The sequence below is a fragment of the Haliaeetus albicilla genome, chromosome 1, assembly GCF_947461875.1.
Source record: "Haliaeetus albicilla chromosome 1, bHalAlb1.1, whole genome shotgun sequence".
Taxonomy (NCBI): domain Eukaryota; kingdom Metazoa; phylum Chordata; class Aves; order Accipitriformes; family Accipitridae; genus Haliaeetus; species Haliaeetus albicilla.
Genome location: NC_091483.1, coordinates 17,097,792 through 17,113,508, shown reverse-complemented (window position 1 = coordinate 17,113,508; position 15,717 = coordinate 17,097,792). Strand labels below are relative to the sequence as shown.

Here is a 15,717-nt window from a genome sequence, read left to right as displayed (position 1 = left end):
CCCAAACTATTCTATGTTTCTATGATTTAAAGGCCCTCAGTAACTGAGTGCAACCAATGAGGCTCAGTTAAAAATGCATTTACAACAAACTTACTGATTTTATTTTGATTTAGAAACTGTTTAGCAATAGATCAGAAAAGATTTACACTGAAACCTTGGCTTGCAGTTAATCTAGAAGTGTGTGCATGAACCATTTGTAGAGTGTCACACAACACAAACCAAGGTGGTTCTGTGCTGAGAAAACAAAAGATGTCAAAAGTTGTTACAGGTGAAGCTGGCAGAGGTGGCTGTCATTGAAGTTACCTAATGTGTTCCTTTATGAGACCTTTTTTATGGTAGTGTATAACTTGAAAAAATTGGACCTGAGTTTTCCATGGCTAGCATCAGCCTTAGGCTAATTTTGGGGGGAAAGTTTCAGTAGGCAAAGAAGAAATTTAAGGCAAAACATATTGTTTAACCAATGGTTAAAAAAAAATAAATCTTATAATAAACTTTTTGAGAAGCTGGAGAGCCTGGGGTCAGGAATCCACATAAATTTGGCTGTATCACAAGCCTCTGAAAATTTCCTATTATATAGTCTCTATGGGATTTTGGCAGCAACAGTCCCTGAAGAATCCACCTGCGCTGGCCATATGTTAGAGCGCAGGGTATCTGGGCTGAACAGGAGTTTTCCTTATGTTTGGCCTCCAAAGCTACCTGTGGCTCCTGTGGTTTATCTGTTCTCCCTTCCTACCATCTTTGTGGCTCTATTTTATTTGTCCTGGACCAAGCAGCACTGATGTTAAGAAAGCCAGACAAGAGGAATTTGCATCAATGAAGCTGGATAATCATGGCACTTTGGATATCAAGTTTTACTTACAAGTGATACAGTGTAGAGGTCTGGAGCTTTTTGGAGGGAAAAACATTAGGATTTGGAAATGATCCAAATGTGGGATTTGGAGGAAAGAAGAAAGAAAAATAAAAAAAAGCAACCTCAAAGATTAAAGACCAAAGTCTTTTTTTAGTGACTTTGTGACAAGAGCAAAGAGGATGGGCTGGATTAATGTTTTGTTGCGTTTGAAGATACAGTGTCACAACAGAGCAAACGGATGGAAGTGCACAACTGGAAGGGGTCAATTAGAGCATGAAAGAAAGAACAGATTTTTAAGTCATTGATGTATATAAGGTGAAGGTAAAGGCACGCTTGTCAGTCTGTTGGCCTTTCAGCCCTACAGACAAGGTACTATATTGAGCCCCACATTAAAGGGATTGCTGTACTTTATAAAAATGCTTGACTAGATAAAACAAGCAGCTAGCAGTCCTGTGGGACTCTGTCAAAAAAATATATGCCTTTTACTTCCACAACACGGATTTTAAGGGAGACTGAACAGGTACTTGGAAGAGATACCTGTTGGGGTAACTGAGAAGGCAAACCACAGGAAGCTCAGAAAATGCCCTAAACTGCTTCTGCTTGGAGGCTGAGAGATTATACTGGGTGAGGTGGACTCTTGATCTGAAATTGTCTGGCCATTCATATATTCTAAGATGTCACAGATGGCATTTTTTGGAGCCCAGGATCCTTTTTATCTTACACAGTGTTAAGGTTTAGGGGCTTTAGGAAGGAGGGGAGAAGACCATTTTAAAGTTTCCCAAGCTGCAGACAGAGCTCAGCTGAGATATTTAACAGAGATTTAAAGGTCTTCCAGGGAGCAGTTTGCTGACTGTCGGGTTACCTTCCTGTAGTCTGGCACCTCTCTGTTGCACACATACATTTGCTGAGTGTAACTGGTTGGATTACTTGTTTATGCCGCTAGATAACATTCCATATAGCATATAAATGGCTCTATGTCATGTTGCCTGATTCATGCCCCCAAAAGATACATTAATTCCTTAATTTTATAAGGTGAGTTTTCTTTCTGAAAATTAAAGTGTTTTTCCAGCCATTTCACAGGCTCAGAACAGAAAATCTGTGTGGTGTTTAGAAATGATTAGTTGCAAAATAATTATGGAAAAATGGCACAGTTTGCAGATTTGTTTTGTAAAAAGGCTGTTGTAATTTGATGTTAGATGGGAATGCTAATAGTTTAGGAAATAATTTGTATTTACTCCAAATTTTTTTAATAGTATCTCACTTTTAAATAATTTTTATCTTTCTACTTTCTCATTACGTTTCACTTCTTGGAGTTGTGGAACGAGCAAGAAAGAGATCGAGTGTAAGACAACAAAAGAAGATTGTCCTTCCAGCTTCCTCTTTCCTTGTAAAAAAAAAAAAGAAAAAAAAAAAGAAAAAAAAAAAGAAAAAAAAAAAAGGCAGGGAGGCAAGGAACTGACCTGGTGCTACATATTGTGAATGATGGTACAGGGAAGAAGCTGTTGTAATGGTTAACCCAGCAAAATACAAATGAATTTCATTCACAAGCAGATTGCTAATGGTCCCATTTTCAATAAAGCTTTTGTTTTCAAGGATGTAAAAGAAGGACAGAAGGTGTCCTGAGCAGGGAATCTAAGTATTTTTCATCACCCTGAGTAAAATCCCTGACATAAAAGATGCTTTCATAATTGTTATCATCACTCTGGCCAAAAATCAGTTAGACTTATCAGAGATTCTGGTGAAAGTTTTCTCTCATGACTACGATAGGTGTTCTGTCTACTAATTATCTCCAAAAAATTAGGCCTCCAAAAATTTTGCCTAAGGATAAAACATAATTTAGCCAGACTAATAGTAACTCTTAGTTAGGATATACGTAGAAGACTTAATAAAGGAACAGCTGAAAGTAAATATGGTAAGAAATTCTATTTAGGTCTTGGAAATCATTCGGTCTGAAGAGAAAAAAAAAAAATTACAGATTTCCATGTCTCTTTCTTAGTTATTAATTCCCTTCTGTCATTTGTAAAATTAAAATTGCTTCCATTCTTAACTTACATCTCAACTACTTGATTACATATCCACACTTCAGAATGCTATTTGATTTTGAAATGTTATGATTAATTTTGGAATTTTTATGAAGGGAGAAATTATAAGGGACATGTTCAATTAAACTCATATTCATTTTTCTGAGCCAAAATTGAAAACAGGGGATAGCCCAAGAAAATGTTTTACTCTGGATTCTTTTTATTATATCATGGCAGTAAACTATAGATGAACCAGAATTCACACTGATAGGTGTGACAAAATGTTCGCAAGTAGTTTAGTTATTTTCTCCATTTTAACTAGTTTAGATTAAGCCTGAGAAATTAATTCCTCAGAGGTAACCACTCATGTAATTTTTATTCAAAATATGCAAACTAGTGCAATGCAGTGTAAGCACAATAAGCATTTTACAGCTTTCATTTATTTAAAAGCTATTTAAGTATATCAAAGTATTTTAAAGATAATCCATTAGCCAAACTCTAAACTCTCCAAGCAAAGGTTTTCCTAGATGGTAATTCCTTGATCTTCCCCCAACCCCCTTTTTTCCTCCACAGAGAAACATTTAATTTACCACCAGATTCTTATTTAAGCTACTGCATTAAACTACTGCCTCAGCTGAAGGCACTACCTGGGAGGTGATTGCTGCTACCTGGGCTCAGGATGCATCATGGGACAAGCACTTTTTTTTTCCCTCCTGGAGAGATAGAAGTGGTAAGGTGCATGCTCTTTCTTCAGCCACTTGATTTTTTTCTATGCTATGTAATTTATGTTTAGAAATATCTTTGATAATCTTAGTAAATCTAATAAGATTGTGCAAGAGCATATTCCTTTCTCCTCAGATATTTTTTAGTTTTGTTATTGTTGTGGTTTTATTATATTCCTGGAAATTTGGGGTTAATTCCTCAATCACTTGGTCTTTTCAGCCTGTGTTTCTTTTGGTGGGCAATGTATTAAAGGGGAAAGCATAGAAGTTTTACTGACTATAAAATGGTCTGTTCAAGTCTCACCATCTTGTTGTCCTCCAGGAAAAAAAAAATCTCTTTGTAATTTATGTATTTTGGATGATTTTACTGCTGACTTGTTTGAAAGTGCCCTTGAAATTAGACACAAGGAAGCTTTCTGGATGGCAGAGAGTAAGGAGATAATGTTCTGTGCTCTAAACAATGGTAATCTGCTTGAACCTGAGAGGTTAGAAGAAAACAGGGTTAGAATGGATCTCATTTTCAGTGGCATTGCCTGTTAGGGTATGACATCCTTTCAGACTCCCAATTTGCAGTTGAAAAGGAGAGAAAAGAGGCTATATGGCCTAAGAGAGAAAGGAAATAGTATTAGAACACTAAATTTAGAGTAAGTTTTCTTTAGAGCCTTGCAAAATAAAGGTGACTTTCTTGTGTGTTGCAAGCAGTGGAACATATTTTTGTTGGATGATGAGGGAGGGGTTTATACAAGTAGTACTTCTGCATCTGATTTTCCATCAGAAGCATGCAGGTGTGTTGTGTTAACTGACAGTACAGGTACATTGAGGACAAAATATGAATTAGCCACTACAGTGCCAGTTTTCATGTTTACTGGGTATGGCTTTTGTCCATTATGCAAATGGACGTATCCATATGTTTTTCATATGTCAACTCTGGCCTTCATCATCTTACAAATCTTTTTCAAAATGTTGCTAAATTTCATGCAATTAGAAAGAACAAAGCATTAAGGACAATAATTTCATGCTTTGTACAGTATAAACAAAAAAAACCCAGAACTTTCCAGGCAAGGGAAGGGAGTGTGTCAAATTAATCTATAAAAGTCAGACAAAAGGACTTTGCTTGGAAAAGAAATGCAGAGTGGTTTTAATTAACATTTTGCTTCAGGTCATGCCATGTTCTTTCAATTAGGACTTTGCTGTAAGAAAGACTGTCTTTTCCTAAATGTCTTTAGCCCTTTAAAGGGAAAGACTTGGTCATTTTCCAGAGATGGGGGAATGGGATATTTTCAGTTGTTTTTAGTATGGAAGAGTATGAATTGTCGTTCTCTCTCAATTCTGAATATAACTGAGAAGAGTCAGGATCAAGCAAATTTAAGTGCTGTTCTTAAACTCTTCTTCTTCAGTTCAGTTCTTTTTCTGTTTTCCTCAGAATATTTTTCCATTGCAGAATGCTGGTGTAAATAATTTGCTTTGATGCTTTAATCGCTGTTTTTCTTTAAGGTTTAGTATATCTACTTAATGGTTTGGCTGCAGCATTTTGTTGGGATGGGAATAGCTTTCTGTGTGTTGTCTTTCAGTGTATGCCTTGAAGTACCTTAAAGCATCTTAGAGTTTTAGATAGAATGTGCAAGCATGTTGCTGCTACTTTCTCATTATAACTTCTCTTTTTAACAATAATGTGTTTCCTCTGTATGTGCTCTGCAATGGGCCCCTTTTGTTTCTAACCTCCTAGTTCTGGGTGGAATAAAGTACTGAAGCAAACAGGAAGGTTTGCTGAGGAACTCTCTGAGTTCCATGACAATTTCCCCTTGGGTCCAAGTTATAGCCCGCTTCCAGCTGATACATGCAGAATAAGCGCCATAGTTCCCATCTTGCCTACTAAAACCAAAGATAAACAAGCAAGAAGGATAAACTAGTGTATCTCCGTATCTAAAGAAGACCTACAAATGAACTGTAGAAGTCTTATTCATGAATATTTCCCATGTCTTCTACAAGCAATTTTGCAAACACTGTTAACAAAGATGTCCCATGCTGCCAATCTGTGGGCATCACAGTCCCTTAAGTATTAAGAAAAATAACATCTAAACCAGTGGGGGAAAATAACATCTAAAGCAGGATAATGCTGCATGGGGTCATATAAATATCAACCTAGGTCTTTAATTATGTACAATATATTTTAAATAGTCCTGTTTGCTTTAGCATTGAATTTTGCACTACTGGAAAAACACTGATGTTACTAAAATGATACTGTAGATTAGCAGCAGTGTGGGACTTTTTTTTAAAATACCACTTAGTTTGCAACCTGAGCCCTCAAAAGTTCAGGAATTCCAAATCCAGAACTTCTCTTGCTACTCAATTTGCCAATTTATGCATCAATCCTACTATCCTTATGTGACAAACATCTTGGTGAGAAAATTTGTGCATAGTCCTCTAATCAGTATCATAACATACTTCTATAAGGACATATAGGTAATTGTAAATCTACTATTCCCCAGCTTTTGGTTTAACCTCCTGGACAGTGAAAATTATTTTTAGAAATTCTCTTTGAGCTGCTAGGTATTTTAGAAGAGAAAAAAAAGAATTCCTTGGCAGTCTTGAGTGCTGGGGCTGCAGCTGCAGCATGCCGCAGTGGCGCGAGTCCAGCTCCTTCCCATAGTTAGGGCCATCTTTTTATTCTGAGATGTTATCAGCATCTTTCTGTGGAATGCATGTGGCAGGGGAGATCATTGTTTTAGGCACATCACTCGTCTCCAAAAATGGTGCCTTCTACTCATCCTTTGCAAATAATTTCAAGTGCTTAATGAAAATAATGTCAGACCTTCTCAGGCAAAGCTCAGAGGAAGCTTTTAAGACTGAAAGATTTAGCCTAAATATAGGGTGTGCTATGAGATCCCCAAATAAGTGAAAAAAGAAAATAGTCTCAGTAGTCTTATACAACACAGTGTATCTTTGAATACATTGGTTTGAGCTTTGGTGCTGGGCATAAAGTTTGTTAAATACTTTACATTATTAACAATAGAAAGTGAAGAAGGTTTGGTTTTGGTGGAAAAGATGTTATATACAAGAACATAAACAATGTTAGCTCTTGCAGCCTATTAGATCTAGCTGTCAGAGCCTGACATAATCTAATAGGCGTGTCATAATACTTTATACTGTTATATTTACAGACCAACATACTTATGGCAAAGTAGTTTGATTTTTTGGAAATACTCTCTAGAGGTGCCTGTGTTATTCAGAGTATTGAACAGGAGTTTTTAGTGCCTACTTAACAGTTGTGAGCTTCCTGATAAAGCTTGCCATCTTGTGCATTTCCTTCAGCTATGTTTATTGTATTTAAACAGCAACGGGCAGAATTGCTACCTTGTTGCTCTCTAAGTACTTAGCTGTTTACAGGCATTTGCTGTCTAGGTTGGATCCTATTTAATTTTTGCCAGTCAGCTATAGAACACTGTACTTAATTGTAAGTGCGACTTGGACATTAAATCAATTTGTTGAAAGTATTTTATACTTTCTGGCTATTAGGAAATGCAATATATTATTAGTGTCGTGTCTTGGCTCCTAGGCTGAGGCAAGTATATTGAATTAATTCCAAGAATGAAGATGACTGCTAACAATGCATAGTGTTATGGTTTCAAATCTCTACATATTTGCTTCAAGTCTGCATTCCCCTTCCAATTCATTTCATGCCTGAGTCAGCTCATTTGTCTGTGCTGCAGGAGATACCATGAGGTATACAAAGCTTTGGTGTATTGTATGTGCTTTTCTAAACAGGCTGGATATATTTGAGTCAATGTGTCTGTCTATATAAGACAACCTGTTAGGATCCCTTTAACTTTTCTATTAAGAAGCACCGGGAGGGTGACAATTGCATTTGGGTGTCTTCTGTTAATGTGGCTGGAAAATGGAGAAGGTGGAAGACAGGAGAGCATGGTTAACCACAGAACCAAACACGTGTAGGGGAACTGCAGGGCCCCATCAGGAGAGGGGTGAAAAGAGCTGCCAAGGGGGTGCGTTTCTGGTGCCGTACAAGAGCCTCAAGATCCGGTCTGAAGGGTGGTAGGCTGCAGAGTTTAACTTGCTGAAAAGAGGTCAGATCAGGCCCGTCACAGAGATCTAGGACTCTCAAGAGAGCCAAGGGGAGAGATGGCAAGCACAGCTTGACCCAAAACACATTGCAGTCCCAGCACAGGGAGAGCTTTGGCCTGCAGGGGAGCTAATCCCTGGAGATGCTGGCATTGCATAAAACCACTTTGAACCAAACTCAGCACAGAGAATCTGCACAGCTCTAATTGAAACAGCCTTTTGTTGTAATGAAAAGAAAGCTGCAGAAGGGATGGTAAATGATGAATCCTTTCCTTTTATTTGGAGCCCACGATTGGCTTGCTAGTGTTATACAAAGAACATTCTGCACTGAAAGTCCGTTTGAAATTTAGTCAAACATGGCAGTAAATGATGTAACTTACTGCCGGGAGCTTCTCCAGACCTCTACTGTTCTATTTGTTTATTAGTAAGGCATGTTTCACAGCGCAACTTTTTTTTTTTTCCTTTCTTTCTTTCTTTCTTTTTACTTTACAGATTCTACATTTGCTTTTCTCAAATATTTCCTGCTTAGGCTTTTGCTTAAAGCAGTACTAATCAAATGATTGGTTTAATTAATATCCTTAAATCATGGATTTGGACCTTTTTGACATGTGGTAATTTTCCACATTCATTAAAACCACAACTCTTCAGATTTAATAATTCCTTCCAGGCTCTTTAGAAATAAATAAATGCTGGACTCTTCCATTTGAGGCATTACTATACCCTTTATCATGAGCTGTAATCCTTACTCTTCTTTCTAATCTTCTGGTTTATCATTCTAAATACTTTTTGATCTCAAGTTTTATGACACAGTAAATTTGCTTGGGTACACAACTGAACTTTGACCTTATGAAGGCATTCAGTCAGATCTGCTTATAAAGGTATTTAGGATCATTTGTGGCTTTTGAAAACAATTAGGGAACTATATATTTCTTTTCTCCTTCAAGTTACATATAAAAATTTGTATGCGTATGCTTGTTTCTCTGTGTGTAAGAAATACGCTTACCAGTTTTATGGAAGAAAAGGTTAGAAGTGTTAGAAACGCTTCAGAAAATCTGTTGCAGATTTTTCTTTTGTTGCTACCATTTTCTACAGTAACACTTGGAGATTTTTTTGCTGAACCAAAACCACAAGTCGAGTTAACTGGAATTTAGGGGCAGGTTTAACTGATTCTTTCATGTCCAGCTTAACCAGAAGGACTGTGGACTCCAAAAGGGACACTCCATAGCCTATTTGTCTTTTCAGGAGATATTCTGCTCTGGGAGGTGAGGGGGAGTGGGGAAATCAGTCTTCAAGTTCTAGCTTTTCTTGAATGTCATATGAATATAAAAAGTAGTCAGGGCTTAAGTCACTCCTGTTTGTGTGCAAGCTGCTCCCAGCAGCCAAACTTACATAAATAAACTGCTGCAAGAACCCGGTCTGTCTTACCCAGTCTCCCAGCTTCAGAGATTTTCCAGAGCTTTGCTGATCCTTTTCAGCCTCCCTGTATCTCCTGAAGACACCAAACAAGAGATAGTGGGGCTGTAGCAAAGAAATGTGGCGATAAGAAGCCAATGGTTATATTGTGAAGATACAGTATTTTGCAATGTATCTGAGATCTGCAAGGTGTTGGCATCCCTGTAGATCCTCTCGAGCACAACAGAATATAGTCTAAATATGATACACTGTCTTTTTTTCCAAGCTTCTTAAATTCCATGACTCCCATGACAGCTACAGAAATATTTGCAGTGGGGAGGATTTTCAGGAATATCTTTATCTTCAATTTCCATTTGAGTTTAGGTTTTAATGTCTAAGATGCTCTTACCAGAAAAGATGTACTTGATTTGGGATTTTTTTAATCATTTGGTGAGAATTTTACAAAATCCACTTGGAACTCAATTAGAGATCTCAAATGTAGAAAGTTGAGTTGACCCACAAAAGATTTATATTCATAACCATATAATCATACAAAAGACAAGTTGTTTCTGAAAATGTCGGCTCCCACATGCGGTGAAGCCTTGTCTTCATCGTAATGCCATGTAGTGTTTACAGTATTTGAGCTACTACTAGAATAGATCGGATCAGATCCCAGGGTGGCATCCTTGCAGCTGGCTAATAGATGTGTCTTGTGACCAGTGGGAAGACTTGGGTTGGAAAAGTCAATATGGAGTATTTTTACTACAGATATCTCCTGGTAGTGTGAGAATGTAGCACCTATATGTTTGTATACAACTGTGTGTGTCTGAGTTCATATGCTGTTCCTTTTGTCTGAAGAGGACTGGTTTGTATTAATACTGTTTTGTTGCAACTGTTGCTGCGAAAAGGGACTTTTCACACTGGGCCATAACAGCAAGACTAGTCCATGTAAGACAGGAGAGGTATTCCTCTTCTGCTAAGCATGATAACGTCTTGACTAGAATAGTGTGTCAGGTTTGGGGGTTTTGCACCTCAAGTAGAAGTGTGCCCATTGAGGGGTTCCAGACGAGGGCAACAAAAATGACCACAAGTCTAGAAATTGTGAGCTATGAAACAAAGGTCAAAGGAGTTGAAACTGCTTAGTCTAGAGAATACTGGGATCACCAATGTAGTCATTGTCTATTAAAGGGCTACTGCAATGGCAGAAGGTGACTTTTCCCCACATTTGCATGGGGTAGGAGGACAATAAGTCCTATGGGCTGAAACTGCAGCAAAGAAGACTTGGATTAGACTTTAGGAAACCTAACAGGGTGGTGAGTCATTGGAGTAGACAGCCCTGGAGATCATCTGTCATGGGAGGCCTTCGAGAACAGGTTAAGCAACTGTTGGTCAGGAATGGCATGGGTATAACCGATGTTACCTCATGGCAAAGAAACAGTCCAGATGACTTTTTAGAGGCCTTTTTCAATCTCATGGTTTCTCTGAGGGCTTGATTTTATTAAATGGCAGGTAGTTTTCCAGCCTGACACAGATTGAACACTGGCCCTTATTGTTTGCACATTTGGTGCATTTTTAGAGTGTAGAGCTTGCCAGGAAAATGCAGCTGTTTATTGACCAGCAGCTGGCACTGCCTCCTTCCTGGCTTGCAAGTGAGATGCTGCTGACCAAAGGGAACAGGAGGTTCTCCAATTCCCTGTTTGTGTGCAGCCATAACACTCCAGGCTTCAAAGGGGAAGGAAGATTGAACACTCTTTGTTCAGATATTAAATATTGCTGTCTAATAAAAATTGACTGGAAACAATTTCAGAGAGTCCACAACCTTCTGTTGGAAATAGTAGTGGTTATCAAACCATCAGTCTGATGCTTGCCCAGTTAATGTATGCCTAGTTCAGCTTATCTGAATTTAAGTCTTTTCAGAGAACTCTGCTTCTCTCTCAACCTTTTTAGTATTACTGCTTTTTTCTTCCCAAATAAGGAAGCTTGAACCATAGTGTGTGCCTGCCAAACTTTAGCTTTTTGGAGCTGCAAATATGAAGCAGGATGCTATCTGTTTTTATGAGGTCTTTCTGTTATTTCTATAATCCTCAGCCAGCCAAGAACCCCTCATTTATCCTCCTGTTTTAATACTGCTGTGTAAACAAAAGGCAGACACAGTCTTGGTTCCAACTCAGCTAAAAATTGAAGCAACTCAATGTAACTTATAGATGGACCTATTTTCCAGAAACATGTATCTTTCTTTAAAGAAATTGTATTACTGTCCTTTACTTTTGAGGAACACCTGAAGATATGTTACTTTCTGAAATATATTTTAATTTGTTTTACAGGAGAGCTCGGAGGCCTCCTTTACGATTAGGGTTTCATTATGCCAGATATTGAGTAGTGCCTATGCTGAAGAATTTGTTTACTTTAAAAGCAGATGAAGCGTTGTGTAAGAAATGTGGAGGATGATAGTGAAAATAATATGACTATGTACCTAAACACTTATTTGAAATGAAGACATATTTGTAAAAGCTGTAAGATTAAAAAAAAATTAAAAATAAAAAGATCTTGATGTTACTAAACCTCTTTTTTTTGTTGTTGTGGCCTACTCTAGTATAAGAGTATTAATTCCTACTGAGTGAGCATATAGGCAGTTGTAAATCTCTTCTCTTCAAGTGAAAACCTTTGTGTGCTATTATAAAGGCTGATGTTTTCCCTAATTTATAATCTTGCTTAAATGTAGGGCTTTTAAAAATATGTTTAATGACTTTATGGTGCAAATTACAAAGTCTTTAGTTTCTTCAAGATTATCTTTCATAAATAAAAAATTCTTGGTTCTTCTTCCTCAGACCCTGAAATGTTGCAGATACCTCTGGCTTGGTCAGATATTAATCCTAGTAAAATTTCCATTAACTTCATGGAGGATTTTGCTCCATCACTATTCAAAATTACAAAAGTTACACTGAGGTTTCTGATCTTACTTAAGAAAATAAGGCCTTCCTTTTTGCAATGAACCTCTCTGTGAAGTACCAAGACACTTTCTAACAAAGCCTGCAGTGAGGCAGGTCATTATTTGTCTGTTGTAAATTAGATTTGATTACAAATTTTATTAAGAACATGAGAAAATGATTCTTATGTCTTGGTTATGCATTGGCACTGTTGTGGTCTCCCCTGTTCCTTGGGTGAATTTAAATGTATCCTTTTGCAGACATTTAATATAGTAGAAGGGTAGAGTTGGTTTTGTTTTGCTTTAATCTACAAGTGACATTCATACTGATTTAAAAACTTTGCTATTACAAAGCACCTTGTTACCATAAATTTGTAAATGAACAGTAGGTATACTCTCATAAAACTGCACAGCAAGGTTATATGAAAAATGTAAAGAAATATAGTACTTGAAGAAGCATCCTGGAAAAAAGTCATAAAAGGAACGGAAAATAAGGCTTATAAATGAGGTCAATTCTTATATTGAGAAAACAAACTTTAAGATAAACAGTATCTTAATTCTTCCAAATCAAGCCAGATAGAACACCATAAGAATAGTGAAAATAAGCATATAATCTTTTCCATTGATTTTGGATAATTTTAATAATCAACATGTGCGAAACTTGGAAACATTTTATGACATAATATTCGTCAGTGATCAGTAAACCCATTTCATACTTTGTCTTTTGATGATGTTCCAGCGACTGCACAATTTCAATAGTCCCTGAAATCTTAGGGACAAATATTTTCATTGGATCTGTTTTCTGCTCTTCAGTAAGAATTTTAAGTTTGAACTGTTACTCATTTAAATACACTTATTTTCTAGTCTTCTTAAAGGAAAAGAAACTAATCTTTGGCTGAAGTAAAGCACCATTACTTTGTAACAACATTAATGTTATGTCAGTTAATGCCAGCAAAGGATTTCAAAATTCATGGATGTTAAAATGTCTAACAAACATAAAAATAGTTCTAAAACATTGTGAAACAAGAATGGTAGACTGAGATCCACAAACAGAACAAAAACTAGTTTGGAGATAGTTTGCTACCAAGCTGCCTGTATTCAGAAATCAGCAGATAATACGCAGTTCCTATCTTAATACATGAATGAAAAAAAAAAAACCACCGACGAAACACTACAAAAGGAAAAGAAGCTGGGCAGATAAAGCCACTGGCTAAATCATTAGTAAAAGAACTTGGCTTTTAAGAGCTGGCCTAATTGCATACATTCCTCAAGCAAAATGGAACCTGACTGTGAAAATGTGAAGATTGACAAAAATCAGGACAAAATGAATCCAAAATATCAATAAACCTATTAAGTGCCATGTGAGAAACCAATCAATAGGGCAGGCAGTAGGGCACAGCTGCTGAACAGTCCACTTTAATACCATCAATAGCCCATGGGGAATACTCAGCCTGTTGGTTTGGGAGCATGAAAGAAAAAGATTAAGAGGAAAGAAAAAAGAAACAAAGTAAATTGTAAATTCATTGTTTTCAGGGGAAAGCATACTACTTGCAAGAATTTAATTAATTTCCGATTTTAGAGAACTGTCTGGTGCTGATTTAAAAGAGATGTTTATCCTCTGCACCAGAATTGAGAAGGGAATGATGGTAAACTTAAGGTAGACTGTTCAGAAGTCAAATGGCTGAGCTCTGGTCTTCTTCAGATTCAGTGGCAAAAATCCAAAAACTGCAGTCAAAAAAGAAATGGATCAACAGTCAGCTCTGCAGAGCTTCTTAGCCCTTTTTTTTAAATTCAATTGTCATGCAGCAACATCATTGGTTTCCTTGCTAAAGCATTCTCAGCAAATTCCAATGGGTCAGAATTTATTTTAAAACCTTTGCAGAAATATTTGTGGAGGCAAACACACTGATGGAGCTGAGGGACATGTCAAATAGTATTAAAGTTGGTAAGAAATGGACTTTATAAACATGGTGTGTTTCAAATGTGCCTCTCTCTATCCAGATAGTTTCTACGACTGCCAGAGGCTTTGCTCCAGAAGTGTCCTCCTTGTAGCTCCATAGGAGCACAGCCCAAAGCTTCCCCCGACCTGCAAACAGCTACATCTTGGAAAATGCTTATGGTTACTCTGTGCTTGTAACTGTGCAGCTCACTACTGCCTCTCCTCCCTGCAAGTGAGCTTTAAAAGCCACAGATGAACTTGAATATATGTGGATTGCATCTCAAAAAGATCATTGTGCATTATTGCACCCCTAAAAATGTCACAGAACAGTCATGTGAAGCGAATGGCAAAGCTGTAAATCACCATTTCACACGAACTGTTCTCCAGTGTATAATTTTATTCAAGTAGTAGTGGTTTAAAGACGTCCTTTGCTTGATGGCTGCTGTAGACTTTGGCTTTATGGGATATCCCTTTCTCTGTTGTTAGTTCTAGTAATGCTGGAGCTGTGGTGTTACTGTTCCAAGATGCAAAGCTCTCCCTGTGCAAACTGTAGGTTTAGGAGTAGCTCCCGTAGATCCTTGCAGCTTTCTTTAGTACTGTGTTGAAGGTCTTCCAACATCTGTTTTCAGCCTCATTAATTAACTGCTCTGATATAGTAAAATGTGATATGCTTGAATTCCCATACCTTGGCCACTGAGCAGAAGCCAAAGTCAGCTTTCTGAAAAAGCAACGTGTAAAACCAAGTGTGCTTCATTGCTATGTTCATTCTAGTTGCTGTAGTGAGGTCAAGTTCCTCACAATCTGATTAGTCCTCTATCATAAGGAGATAAACAGTCTATGCTCTTTAATCTGTTAGAAATGCTGTTTATTTTAATTCTGTGCTTCTCCTGCTTACTCCCACACCCTTCAACTATAACTGCTCCTTGTGTCTCAGATACCCTTGGCCATACTGGCTAGCATGTGCTGCCTAGGCCTGGGATATTGGCTTTTGACCTGATGCAGCTCTGCTGTCGTCTTGGGCAAAATCCTGCAGTTGCTGATTTGGGTAGTGTAACTTTGCTATCATAAAATTTTAGATTTGCTTTTATTGGTGACCTTTTCCCCCTCTTGCCGAAGAAATGCTTGGGACAGACCTGTTTGCATTGCCTCTGCAACGTGCCAATTACTGTAAGTGTGCTCTGCTCTTGTTTTAGCATTATTGTAACCTGAAACTCACCTGAGCTTCATGAATTATGTGTTTAATGCTCCAAGAAAGTGTAACAACAGCATTATCATGATCAGAGTGCTGTCTTCCAGGTCAGTGGTTGATTCCTAGACATAGGCTTTTTCTTTATTCTTTTTTTTCTTGCCTTTAAATTCCAGCATAATGATTCTTGTTACTTGACTATAGTGTGTAACCCCATACACAGTTCCATTTTCAGCCTGAGCAGTATTCTTTTTTCTTCTCCAGCACTTTGATGTCTGTCTCTTATACTTTGATTGCTCCTCAGCAACTGTATTTCAGTGGAGGGAGGGTTATGTTTTCCCCACAATGCTTAGGAGTTTTCTGCTGCATCTTTGGTTGGCACCTGGATGTGAGTCTTTCTGCTAGCTTTGCATGTGTCTTTCTCTTAAAAGTTAATGGAGGATAGAAAGTATCTGAGACTATCTTAATCCTACATCTGCATCTTTTCTACCAGTCATGATTCAGTTTTAAGTCTTTGATTTGCTCTGAGCAGGACTAGATACCACTGTGTAATTTATTCTGGATTTTGCTTTTAATATTAATTTTTTAAATTCATATACCAGTG

At 37.5% G+C, this 15,717-nt stretch overlaps 1 protein-coding gene across 1 annotated transcript in view; it reads left to right on the top strand.

Annotated features, from left to right (window-relative positions):
- The first annotated feature begins 3,448 nt into the window (after positions 1 to 3,448).
- Positions 3,449 to 15,717, top strand: part of TTC29 (tetratricopeptide repeat domain 29) — a 278,739-nt gene continuing 266,470 nt past the window's right edge. Inside the window, exon 1 of the mRNA XM_069780368.1 lies at positions 3,449 to 3,601. The gene's annotated coding sequence lies outside the window, so the exon portion shown is untranslated. The remainder of the gene's footprint in view (positions 3,602 to 15,717) is intronic.